The sequence below is a fragment of the Squalius cephalus genome (assembly GCF_949319135.1).
Source record: "Squalius cephalus genome assembly, chromosome: 6".
In the NCBI taxonomy this organism is placed as follows: Eukaryota; Metazoa; Chordata; class Actinopteri; order Cypriniformes; family Leuciscidae; genus Squalius; species Squalius cephalus.
In genome coordinates, this window is record NC_137127.1 from 11,151,499 (window position 1) to 11,165,320 (window position 13,822).

The 13,822-nt window shown below is 38.2% G+C and overlaps 1 long non-coding RNA gene across 1 annotated transcript in view; it reads left to right on the plus strand.

Annotated features, from left to right (window-relative positions):
• Nucleotides 1-13,822, plus strand: part of LOC307160202 — a 59,417-nt gene that overhangs the window by 16,762 nt on the left and 28,833 nt on the right. The window lies entirely within an intron of this gene.

The window sequence follows — 13,822 nt, forward strand, 5'->3', positions numbered from 1 at the left end:
TACATACAAGTCAGGCACAAGGACAGCTTAATTTAAAACCTATTTATGATATGCACAATGCAGGACAAAGGATCTGCAATCAACCACTATTATCCAACATCAATGCACTGTAATGACTCTCAAACAATGGTAGAAACAGTTAGGGGTTCGTTTCAAGTGTACACACACTCACACACATGAGCACTCTCTAATGGACGCCAATTGCAGTAGATCTGGATCTCTCCGCTCATCTATTGCTGGGTATGTGCTTTGATCAGCAGTGTGGCACAAACTGAAAATCCTGCACAGCGAATGACCAACAACAGACCCATTTAGGATGACATATTGGTCTAGGCTGTCCAAGTCTTGGCTCACAGAGATGAATTGTGGTGGGTAGATATTTTTATGTGTCTTCCGCTGTACTACACTATTCAAGTATGTTTTCTGTATTTATAGGTTATGAGCAATACTGTTCTCAGTGGTGGTTTGTGGATTTGGTGTGCGGTGGCTCTCTGTGTCATTTGAGTGATTTGCAGTGAGATTTGTAGTGATAGCCATCAGATCAGTTCAGCCTCCCCCTGCAGATTATGGGCTGCTATAACTGCTGATTATGATGGCAGGTTGCTGTTGGGGAGAGATAAGAGATTACACACAAGGCACAAAACTTGGTGTGTGTGTGTGGGTGGGTGGTTGAATACTCTTGGAAGTTTTATTGGATGGTACCTACCAATGATTCACGTCTGGCATCTTAATCTTAATCAAACCTGCAGGGTCTGACTAAAGACCAACTACACAATCAATCACAGAATCTCAATCTCTGAGGACTTGTTTTCTGTTTTTACTCTTATATAATATTTCAGCCATAAGTTCTAATCAGACTAGTGCCTGAAAAGAGTCTTTCAATTAAGAAAAGAATCCACAAAACTCTCTTATTTGTAATAATAAGAAATGTTTCTTGAGCAGCAATAAGCATTTTATAATGTTTTTTGAAGGATCATGTGACACTGAAGACTGGAGTAATGATGCTGAAAATTCAGCTTTGCCATCAAAGGAATAAATTAAATTTGAAAGAGAAAAGTTTTTTATATATATACTGTATATATATATGAAATATGTGAAATTATATATATATATATATATATAATTTCACAATACTGTTTTACAGCATTTTTTATCAAATAAATGCAGTTTCGGTGAGCCTAAGAGACTTATTTCAAAAACATTAAATATATATAAAAATATGATACCAATGTTGACATTATTATTATTACTATTGTTATTAACTCTGTCTTCATTCAAAGTCACAGTTTGGAGGAAAACCTTTGAATCAACTTTACTGGAGTGCAAATTGCTCAAGAGTGCAAATTAAAATTTAAAACCTACAAAAGACAGATAGCAGTTATCTAAAGTTCATTGTAAAATATACTAATGTACTAAATATACTTAATAATAAAATGTTAGCTGATAACTGCTTTAGTTTGTTCTTCCTTGCATGATATTTTATAATTTTACACATCAAATGTCACAGCAATGGGCTCCATGAATCCACATGTAAATTTCAAACTGATAGTTGCGGTGTATACTATAGCAACTAGCTTCAAATATTGCAAAGGTGAAATGTTAATTAGATCCTAAAACCTCTGAGCAAGTATGTTGTATAAATTGCCATATTATTACTACTTTGTTTTGTTTTTGTTTTCTATTTCTTTTGTCCATGTAAATGGCATTAATAAGATTTGCAGTATATAGCAATTACTACTTTTTAGGAGGATAGTTCACCCAAAAAAATGTCTGTCATCCTGTATGACTAAATGAAGTAAGTGATGTTTTAAAACTTCATATTTGGGCAAACTATCTATAAATATAATACCAGCATGTGCCATTTAACCATCTTAGTATTGTCCTATGGCCATCATAAATTGATATTGTATTAATTGAACTAGTAGCATAGGTTAAGGATTGTGTCTGATGATCAGTTGTCCCTTGAGCCCCACACAGAAAGTATCTCTCATAGATACAGCTGCATCATTAGAGTAGAAACAACAGAGAAATGGAGGACAGTGTCACCTTTCCTGCAACCATATTATTTTACCTCAGGCGGAAAGTTGCCCAGCAGACTGACTACCTGCCAGGCCCCCTGGGGAGCCCACTCTCCTTGTCTCCATTCTTTCTTTCTTCCCTGACTACTCGCGTCTCCCCTGAGAGTGCTTTCTTGCCTAACCTCCTGAGTGAGACTCACATTAGCTGACATTTCCAGCAGCTCCGAGCCTCGGCTGCTCCCTGCCGAAGAAGAGCAGATTTATCACACCCAAACGTGCGCCACCTGTCTGCCTCCCTCCCCCATGCCACCTCGCCACTGCCACCAGTCACCATTATGGCACGTCGCTCAGCGGGAAGCGGTAATACCCTCTCAGTCTCTCTTATCATAAACAGCCAATGTGTCATTTTTATTAAGGCTGAGACATGAGACTGTGGCTTACAGATCATACTGCCTTGGCAGATTTCATGCTTGACATATGCGAATACGCCACAAAGTCAAAATGAAACCTGACATATCAGAAGGTATCATTTTAAATCTATTACTTGAACAGATTCGGGACTAAAGAGCTTTGCCGCGTGTGATATCATGTCCTGAAGGTGGCCGTGTATAATAAAAAAGCAAAGCGCAATATTAAACACTCACGTCTGGCTTGCATTAATAAAAGCAGGTTGGAATAAGTAATTGAATTTGCTTTGCCGTCAAGCACCTTGACAGTGAATCCCATAGGTGTGAAAACCATAATTCTTGAGGTTGTCTTCTATTACACCTGCATGAAACTGCTCAAAGTTTCTGCTATAAAGCGCTATATAAATAAAGGTGACTTTAAAATCATATTTGAGAAATAAGTAAGGGTGACGCCTTCGACGCTCTGCCTTCGTCCAGCTGAGGTTAGGAGCGTGTGCAGAACGTGTGCACACAGGGAGACAGATGGCCTGGCACTCAAACAGAAAGGTCACGGAGGCAACCGTGTCCATGCTGGCTGTGCACATTCATTAGGAGGGCAAGAGAGCTGCGGGAACCTCCAGAGCACAAATTAATCAGCTCTGCATGGGATATATGGGCCCTTTAATCCATCACACTCTGCATTCCACTGATATATTAAGGTTATTAATAAAGACAAATTTGGATTGCGTTTCAAACCATGATATATGCACCCGTGAGTAATGTGCCACAATTGGGAGCTATTTATAAATGAATGAAAACTGAGATATGTGGGAAAAGATGTAATATTCGCATTACTTTAGGAGTAAGTGCTAGCCACAGTGGACGTTAACACATTCTGAAGCATTGGAAAGATTTGTGTTAGGGGCTGACGGTTGATTTAAAATTGTAATTGTTCATGTATTATAATGTTATTATATGTTATTAATGTTATATAATTATAATGATATTATTCACACATAGGTTCGTTTTAATTTATCAAAATTATATTGTTCATTGCCAAGTTTGTTCATATATTATTTCATTATTGCATTGACTAATGATAAGTTTAGAACCTTATTGTGAAGTGTTGTTGCTTTCAGTATATTGTTGTTTTATTTCCATATCTTTGAACATAAGCCTATCACTGGCTTACAGTCCAAAACACTCCACTATTCAACTTGTCAATCTGTCAGAGGATAAATTTATAGGCCTTTTTTTTTTTTTTTTTTTTTTTTGGTCTATGAACACGTCTTTGGCTGTTGCATTACATCTTGTTGCTTTTTTGCCGCTTCACTCCATAAACGATACGTATTTAAGACACTGTCAACTTAAAATCATTTTTTTCGAGATTCTGTTTCATTCCGTTGCACTCCATCCAGCTGGTTTTGAATGAGAAAACACATCCAGCTGACAATTGACAGTCCTAATTTGTATATAATTTGCATATTACACATCACTACACATTATTAATTGTCTAGTTGTACATCTTTTTTTTTATCTTATGAATGTGAAATTTCATTTAAAAAAGACCATCTCAAAACAAAACTAGGCTGTAAGCCTGGAAGAGCAAAAAAAAAAGTGGTATCAAGAATTCATATTAAAAAATACGAGGGATGGTAATATCATAGCTTATTCTCACTTTTTTCTCATCTCTCTCTATATCCTTTGTGAGTGTGTCTGCAGGCTGTGGCAGGTGAGAATTGGGGGTGAGGGTTCTAAGAATTCATTATAGACAAATGATTACAAATCTCTCTCCAATGAGCTTTTTTAATCAGAGGTGGCAGCGGAGGGTGTTAATTCATTCTGTGGGAGGGAAAGAAGGAAGAGGAGATTGGAAGGGTAGACTCTTTTCTCATGGGCTCCTCGTCTATAATTTAACCACCGCGTGCAGGAAGAGAGAAATCGCACTCATCTCTCCCGCAGCCCGCTGCACTTAAGTCCACCGTGTAGAGGAGAGCGTTTATAGGCTGATTATGTTTTTGGATCAGAGGGAGAAACTAATTAGATTTGCTGTAGACTTTTCAAGGCCTGATTTGATCTCAGCTTGGAAGATCACCAGTGACTGAAGTGCATTTGTTAATCAGGATTTTGTTGATTTGTTGTGTAAGAATCTCAATCTCGTCACGCATCCTGTCGCAAAGCCCTTATGCCAAGTCCACATCTTATTTGTTGTTGCAAATGTAAGATGTTAATGACACTCAAGCTGTTTACTTAAGCCGAAAATAAGCCCAAAAGACACTTTCTCCCCCTTTTCCGTCCCCGCGTTCCCTTTATTCTTCGGCTAAAATCTGGGCTTTGGAGCTCAGTGCTGGAATGAGCAGCTCCCAGATGCCATCCCTGCTTAATAGTGTCTCTGAGCTCCCCTCACCACCCAGGTTGGCACCCACTACAAAGAGTGAGGTTGGCAGTAGCTGTGAGAGACTGGAGGAGATTACCACACATGCTGCTTAGACTCAGTCCATACTGCATTCATTGAGGATTAGACCTCATCACAACCTACAGCCCTGGTTTGTGGCCTGCAGCGGCACTCTGTAAAAGCCGGCTGCCTACCTGGTGCCATCCGTCTGCCTGGTCCATTTATCTGGCTTTATCTGATACGCATGGCCCACTGTTTAGGCCCCAGGGGTGGAAGACACATTAGCAGATAAAGAGACGAAGGGTATTGCTTTCATAATACGGCTATGGGAGGGGCCGGCCTGGTTAGTGGAAATGGATTCTAGTGCATGTATACATTGTTTTTCTTTTTCACATAGCATGATATATGAATGAGAGCGACTTTATGGGCAATCTCTTCCATTAGAGAGATAAGTTGTTCAAACTTTTCCATCTGCAGCGAGCAGGTCTTATTGCAATTATGATCAGGGGTGCACATAACTGGTACGCAGCAGAAAACGTGTAGGGAAAAGCTTTTGAGTACCAACATTTTTGGGGACAGGGACACGTTTACTTACTGGAGTAGGATTTTCTCCATCTCTGGTTAGATAGGAATCATGATGATAAGTGTGTTCATTAATTATTAGGGGTGCAACGGATCGCAATTGAACCGTGATCCGTACGGACCAGGGCCCCACGGTTCGGCACGCATGTGATTCGCGGATTAACTGCTAAGTTTAACCATCATGGAGTGAATGATGGACGTGTTTTTTCTTGCCAATTTACACATCCAAATGATTTTAAACGAGGAAGAAGAGGCGAAAATCTGGACTCTGCACACGCAGAGAGAGAGAAAAGCGTTTTCAGACAGCGCTCGAACACTCAATTGATTCCTCTTCTGCGTTTTCTTGCACTTGAACGGACACATACACACAAAATTATGTCAAAACACCCGTCTCAGCAAGTATTCTCTCGGTTATGTCATTAATAAGTGAACACTGAACAGTTGAGTGAGAAACCGGATGTGTGTCAGTACATGTGTCTGTCTTAAAGTGACAGCAGCCTAATATTGATGCTGTTGTCATTAATGTTAAGCTTTTACAAAGATGAACCTATATTTAATTTCTACAGTGAACAAATAGTGTTATTTTACATTTAGGCAGCTTGTAGGATAAGTGTGCCACGTCAAGTGTGAGTACCAAGCATCATCTCCTGGTGCTCTCTTGAGAACCAGACCAAAAAATGTATGTGCACCCCTGATTATGATCATGTGTTACACACCGCAGATTTCATGCAAAGCCGTTTACCTCTTTAGTTAAAGAGATCACCCAAAAAATTACAATTACAAAAACCTGCATGACTTTCTTTTTTCTGTTGAATGTAAAAATGATGTTTCGGATGCCGCTGACTTTCACTGTAAGAAAAAAAAAATCTATAGAAAAACAGTTTATGGACATTACCTTCAAACCTAAAAAAAAAAATGACACTATCAATGCATAATTCAAAATATGGGTAAAAAAACTGTGAAAATCCAATGTGGATTTCATATTCACATGGTGCCTTTGGGCCAAAAAACATAAACATCCTTAAAAATGCATAAAGTTTTGGATCAGGCAAGTAAAAGAATTTTCACCCTAATTCACTTTCTCTGTCATTTTATGGCGAGTATATTTTAAAACTCCACAGGAGAGTGTATTCTAGCTAAACTTTCCAGTGCATCATTGTAATGTACCCCTCCTCTCTGTAAATAGCTTGCTTTAGACAGATTATTACGAGTGTTTAATGCCACGTGAATGGAGAGTTTAAAAAAGCAGAGAAAATCGAGCCAGATGAAATGGTCCGGCGCGTGAATTGGCAGCCGTCCACGTTGTAAGTGTAAATATAAACAGCATTAAACTAGGGTTGCAAATATTGAGTCCCTTGATACTAATGAGAGTGCTTTGCAGAGAGTGGGCCAGGATTACTGAGAGGCCATTCACTGGTCCGCTCTCTAAATGCTATGCATTGTAATGGGAATCTTGTTTTCATGCTGGATGCAGTCCCCTTCAGCTGCCTTCCATTCTGACAGATGCAAGCAGATTTTTTCCTGAAACTGGATCTCTGTCCGGCACTGTCACAGTGCGTTCTTTTTCCTTTCATTTAGGCGTAAGGTCAGCCTTCTGTGGAATAGAGGTCCTGCACTCACACACACACACACACACACACACACACATACTCTGGCCTGTTATTTCTATTTGTTGTGGTCTGTTCTAATGACCCTGCCCACTCAATCTCGTGTTCGGGAGGGCAGCACGACCGTAAATGTGTTGATGTGAAATCATCATAGCGTGTCAGCATGTGGGCTGCGGTTCTGTCAGAGCACACGGCATCTAAAAGAGCCAGACTTCACTACACACTAATTAATGGGCTGAACTTTCCAGTGAGATTGCGCAATTTTCCCGGCAATGGCTATATTTGCATCTGCTGTGTGGGCTAAGGAGGGTATTTATAGGTAAAAATATTAGCCGAGGTGTCATGCAACTGATTTTGATATCCAGTTTCGTAAGTGTCAAGAGAAGGTCAGAGAACTTTGAACTCCATTAGTATAAATGTGGCACATGCTGATTTTATTTTCTGATTGTGAGTTGCACGTTTAGAGAGGTTTAATTGGAGGGGAATGACAATGAATGATGATCCCTCACCTTGAAGTAAAAAATGATTAGCAATGTCCATCCCATTCCAATTTCATCATTACTGCTTTTTTGTTGCATAGAAGAGAGCGTTAGTTTCAGTCCACTTTGGATTTTTTAGTGTCCGTGCTGTTTTTTTTTTTTTTTCAGTGGCATAGTTTTTCAAATCATTTTTTCAATAGGGAATTTTTTTTTTTAAAGTGTATCTTTTTATTAGATATGAACCAAGCCAACCAGCTATGAGGTGAATTATAACATTACAAACTTTGATTTAATTCAACACTGTAAAGAATTATATGATCAATAAATCATGACAACATATGTTTTGAATAATGTAACTCATCAAAATAAGTTTCATATAAAGTTTCAAATACAAGTTTCAGATACAATTTTCAACTTTTTTTTATAAGTTATACAAGATTCAACTCATGTTTTTAAGTCAGTTTAATGTGATTTAAGTTAAAATGACTTAAACATCCAAGTTAATTGTACTTGAACTATTTGCAAATCGGACAAAAAGAAACATACAAGACGGCTTTAGTGAGGGAAAGAACAATCCCATGAAGCGTTGTAATTGATATAATCAAATTAAAAACTATGGTGAAATATAAAACTGTTCATTTAAACTAAAGTTGGTGATTATATCTATAGAAACAGTACATTTTAAGTTTATTGCAAAATATGCATATATTTACAATTATTAAAGCATTAGACACCAACTTAATTACATAATTCACGATGCTTGATGAGAGTGAGTATTCCCTACAGAGCTCTTTTGGTGCGATTTGCTTGCTCATTACTCTCTGACTGGTGGATATTTCTGTACAACATATTGGGTAATGTAGTTCTTCACCCCACATTCCTCTGTTAAACATGATTATTTAAAAAAATAAGTTGAAATAATGTGAACAGATCGCTTCAGCATAAGCATACAACATCAATTAACAACCTCGGAGTTTGTCTTTAAAGTTTCCCTATGGAGAAAATGAATGTTTTTACTGACTGTTTCACTCTATAAATACTCATACAGGTTTTGAGGCCGAGTAAAAAAAAAAAGATAATTTATCCAAAAAATGAATCTGTTCATGTGTCATTTGCGTTATCAGTGTCATGATTTACCACATTCACTTTCTGAAGTTGACATGGTCAGGATGATCAAAGCGAATACCATAGTAAACTATACAGCACCGTTTGTTGGCCCATCTGGAGACAGTCCTAAGCACTATCTGCTCATCTCTACCATCGCATGAGTATAATCGACTCTTGCTGAGCTGTAGAGGATGGCATGAGGACGAAGGGGCAGGGCTTGAGGGTGCTGAAAACCAAGCTCTCAGGGTACATGGGGAGTCCTTGTCTTTCACAGCAGGGCACTGTTGTCACCTCTTCTCCTCTCCCTCTCTCTGTGTGTGATAGCAGAGGGCTCTGAGCAGCTGAAGTCAGTGCTGGCCATCAGCAAGGGGATTGTGTGTCTGCTCTGCCTGCCTGTGTGAATTGTAAAAGAAGCCAGCATTGGCAGGAACATGCCTGCACCCTTTATATATAGGTAGTTGACGCAAAAACGATTGCATAGATCTGTTTTGTCAACAGATATTAGATTAATATTAGATTAGAGAAAGATATTAGATTTTATTGCAAGTAAGTGTATAGGTGCTGCTTGTAGAGCATTATGAATCATGATTAATGTAAAATTCTTCACTACAGGAAAACTTTTTTTTTTTTTTTTTTTGAAGAAAGATTCAGCCTTGCTATTACAGGAATAAATGGCATTTTAACAATTTATTTTAATTAGTAGGCTAATATTGTAAAATATTCTTACAGGTTTTTTTTTTTCAAATAAATGCAGATTTGGTGAGCATAAGAGTGTATATAATGCATTTTAAAAAATTTGGTTTTTAATTAAGTATAAATTAATGAATATTAATAAAATTAATAAAATATAAACTAACATTAGTTATGAAAACATTTGAATTAAAAACGAACAATAGGCAAGGCAAGTTTATTTATATAGCACATTTCATACACTGGCAATTCAAAGTGCTTTAAACAGAAAGGAATTAAAATAATCACAAAATAAAAGCAAGGAAAATAAAACAGTTATAAAAGGAATTAAAAGAGTAAAATGATGATACATACTGTAGATAAACTTCTCATCTGGCAAAACACCAGTGTATCATATTTCTCCCAGCTGTTTATTTTACTGTTAGATTTTCCAATGTTGATTGTACTGTGTCTATGGTGTTCTTTCGGCGCGCCTAAGAACAATAGTATATAAAGTAGTATTAGCCTGGATAAATAAATAAAAACCAAACTGGTTCATGAGACCTAGTGCATTCGCTAATGTTAACAAACCTTAATGTAAAGTGTTTTTAAAAGTATAATTAAAAAACACTTTTTCTTAAAAGTACATATATTGTACTTCGACTCTCAATTAATATAATGTGACTTAATAAAACCTTTTAAAATATTTTTAGTGGCAGGACATGTCGACGCTGTTTCTAGCTTGCAGTTCTAAATGTTTGCTTTACTGTTTCAGCTTCACAATGATTCCGTTCCACTTTGGCATGCGACCGCATATAAAAAGGCAACACTCGATATTACAAACTTCCTGGAAATGCCAACATACGAATATGTAAGTAGCTTCAGAGCTAAGCGTTTTTTCGCCCCCCCTCCCTTGTGGTCCTGAGCAGTGTTTGTGTATTTTAAGTGCCTCTGAGAGTATAAAACTAGCAGCCGTTCTTGCAGGCCAGGGTAGACTGCGGGTGTCTGGTATCATGTTGAATTAAAGCACTGTCAACACATTGAGAATGGCAGGGTCACATTTCGTCTCGCTCCCAGCCTGCAGTTATGTGGGCAGATGAACACAGTTGCCTACTGCACATTAGACACACACAATTAGAAGCCTGTGATCTGCAGTGGGATTGCACTATTCTTTTTACTTGTTGTTTGCTTTTGTGCAGTTTTGTACGGTTCTGTTCAATACACGACAACCAGAGATGATTTTCGATCCAAATTCCCCTTGTCACCGACTGTCAAGCTTTGTTTACTGAATATTCCCTGTAAAGACGTAAAGTAGGATTGAATGCCATTTCTTATTGATGACATCAAATGAGAAAGGATGACATCTTTTGTCCCGCTGCATTACCGTCAGTATGAATTATTAAGGATCTGGAGGGGTGGTTGGCGGCTGTTGCACTGCGGTGCCGCGTTTTAGTATTGATGTATTACGACACCATGTCATGTCTATAAAGGGGTGTTTCTGCTTCAAGGGCGAGAAGTGCGGCCCTCCCCTTTCTCTCTCTCTCTCTCTCTCTCACTGTTTCCATATCTCTCTCGAGCACTCCGGCTCCATTCCTCTTTATCACTGTACTGCAGGGTTGTGCTTAGAGGAGCAACTATGGAAGCTTGTTTAATTAAAAGCAATCACAACTTTTTATCTCACAATTCAGATGTTTTTCCTCACAGTTGCGAGTTTATTTGTTGAAATTGCAAATTATAAACTTGTAATTGCGAGGTTACATCTAGCCATTCTTTTTTTTTTCTCTGAATTCTGAGTTTACATTTAGCAGTTCTGTGTGTGTGTGTGTGTGTGTGTGTGTGTGTGTGTGTGTGTGTGTGTGTGTGTGTGTGTGTGTGTGTGTGTGTGTGTGTGTGTGTGTGTGTGTGTGTGTGTGTGTGTGTGTGTGTGTGTGTGTGTGTGTGTGTGTGTGTGTGTGTGAATTATAAGTTTACATTTCGCAATTCGCGAAATTTCACTGTTCTGTTTTTGTTTTTGTGTCTGCCATGGAATACAAAAAAATGGAAAGGAATCACAACTTTTTATCTCACAATTGCGAGTTTATATATCGCAACTACAAGCTATAAACTCATAAACTAGAGTTTACATCTTGTAATTCAGTTTTTTGTTGTTGTTTTCGCCTCGGAATTAAAAAAAAAGATACTTGCAATACTTTTTTCCCCTTTGTTTCAGTCTCAGTTACAATTTATAAACTCTTGAGTTAATGTCTTGCAATTCTGACTGTTTTTTCGCATTTTTTTTTTTTCTCAAAATTGCGCGAAAAAGTCAGATTTGTGATATATAAAGCCCTTTTTTTTTCTGTGGTGTAAATAATAAATGACACAACAGCAAAGGAGTTAAGGCCTTTGATATACTATTTACGAAGAGAAATCGTAAAACAAACTGATGTAACATTTCGACAACACACCTTTCTTTTTGGAGTTCTTTTTGAGAGTTTGAAACTTTCTGGAAAAGTTCGCTCCGGCTGGTAAACACCTGTGTACCACCATTGGTCCGTGGCAATTATGTACTAGGTAGGTGTGTGCTGAGGCTCCGCCTTCTTTCACATGGAAATCTTCTCCGCTTCATTTCTCCTGTTCAAATCCGTTGACTGAGAGCTGCTTATCGTAGAAAATGAAGTTGTACTTCTAATGAAACGAGACACTGACACTGTTTTTCATGTTTAATATAGTAAAGCTTCTTGATTTTAAGCAATCTATTGTATAAAGTGCAATAGCCTATAAACAACCGTGTCTTGAATTTACCTGAGTGCCGAATTGCAGAGCTTGTGAAAACAAGACATAAGACATTTAAAAAACAAACATATCCACATTGCCGTTCAGATGCTTTTCTTATGCTTTATTAATATGCTTGCTGTTTACTCAGTTTTGTTGTGTGTTTATTTTGTTATTGTGAGGAAAGCATGCAGCACATATTTACATATTCATCTAAATGTCACTCTCGGCAGTGTGGGTGGCGTCAGATGTTCGCTAACAGTATATTGCTGCTCACGAATTTCGAACTTCGTTTTACCCCTAAACGAAGAACGAAAAAGAACTTCGCCGTGAGTATATGGGGCCTTTAGTGAAAATCACTTCCAGAGCCCCCAGCCCCCTTCTCCTGTGTGGGAAGATAAATGTCAACCTTCTGCTTATTAGGCCTGACAGCTCAGGCCTGACAGTGCCACTGTCCCCGGTCACTCATACATTATAAACAAAAAATATATATCTCACTGGAGAGAGAACCTTAGAGAGAGCCTTAAAGCATGCATGCATGTTTATCTGAGCCAACCAGGCACAATCAAGCTGAATTAAATGTGGCTTGATTTAGTTCTCATGTTCTGATTTGTTTGTTGTCTGCACAATCTGCAGTTTTCCGGTGAGCTGTATTTGTGCACACGCTGTTTTTTTTCCCCCTGGAGATTGTTGCTTGAAGGTGACATCTGTCTGCAGCTCTGTCAGTGCACTATAAATATGCCTGTGCAGTAGGTGTGTGTGAAAGTGTACACGTTTGTCTACGTGTGTGACAGAGAGCACAGTTGATCAGATGGTATGGGCTGAGTTCAACAGCATACCTGCTACCCATTCTGTCACCTCCATAGAGCTCTTCATTATTGTGGCAGCTCCCTTCTGTACGCAGGTCCAGACATGGCTGAGCCCCAGGCAAAACACAATCTACACATAAACACACAGGCACACACAGGGGAAGAAACTAACTTTGGCCTGTGTAAGCAAATAAAGTGACTGTATTTGGTAGGCTGGATGTGGAACAAATAGCACACTTCAATTGTAGTGAAAATCATATATTATCTGGCACCTTATTCGGGGTGTCTATTTACACTAAGTGCAAATAGCCCGCCTTGTTGGCAAAGGCTATTTACACTAACTCCGCCCACTGACGTCTGGTTAGGTCAGACAAAATTAAGGAAGTCGCTAGATTCTCAACATTAGCAATAGTGTAGGGGTAAGGCGCGTGGCAGAATGTTTTGACGCGATTCCACCCTAGTTCGAATCTCTCTTTTGCCGAACTTGCTCTACTCCCTTTTCCCATCACATATCAGATCAGAAAGGCATTTATTTTAAATACAAAATTTGAAAAATATTTGAAACTGGAAAAAAAGTGTTTAATAATAAAGTGTTTAAAGTTAGGGGCATGTGTAGGGAGGACTTTATTATCCCAATAAGGCATCATCCATTTTAATAAACAATCATTTACACTCTGTGTTATTATTATACCGTTTAATGTACAAACAACACTGAGGTGCAAATAGTATCTGCCACTATTTTTGTGTAAATAGCATCTAACTGCTATACACTCAGCCTATTGCAAAGAAAATACAATATAGAATATATCGCTATTTTCTCTTTAAAATAGCATATCGCTAAGAAAAATCCTGCTATTTTCACTTAGTATGAATAGAATCTATTCCTATTTAAACTTGGTGTAAATAGCAGCTATTGCTATTTGCACTATTTGCACTTAGTGGACAAAATCTGCACCCGAAAAGGAGATTCTGTGGCTTTTAGTTGATGTTATTGGCTAGCTTACTCCTAAATGTTGACA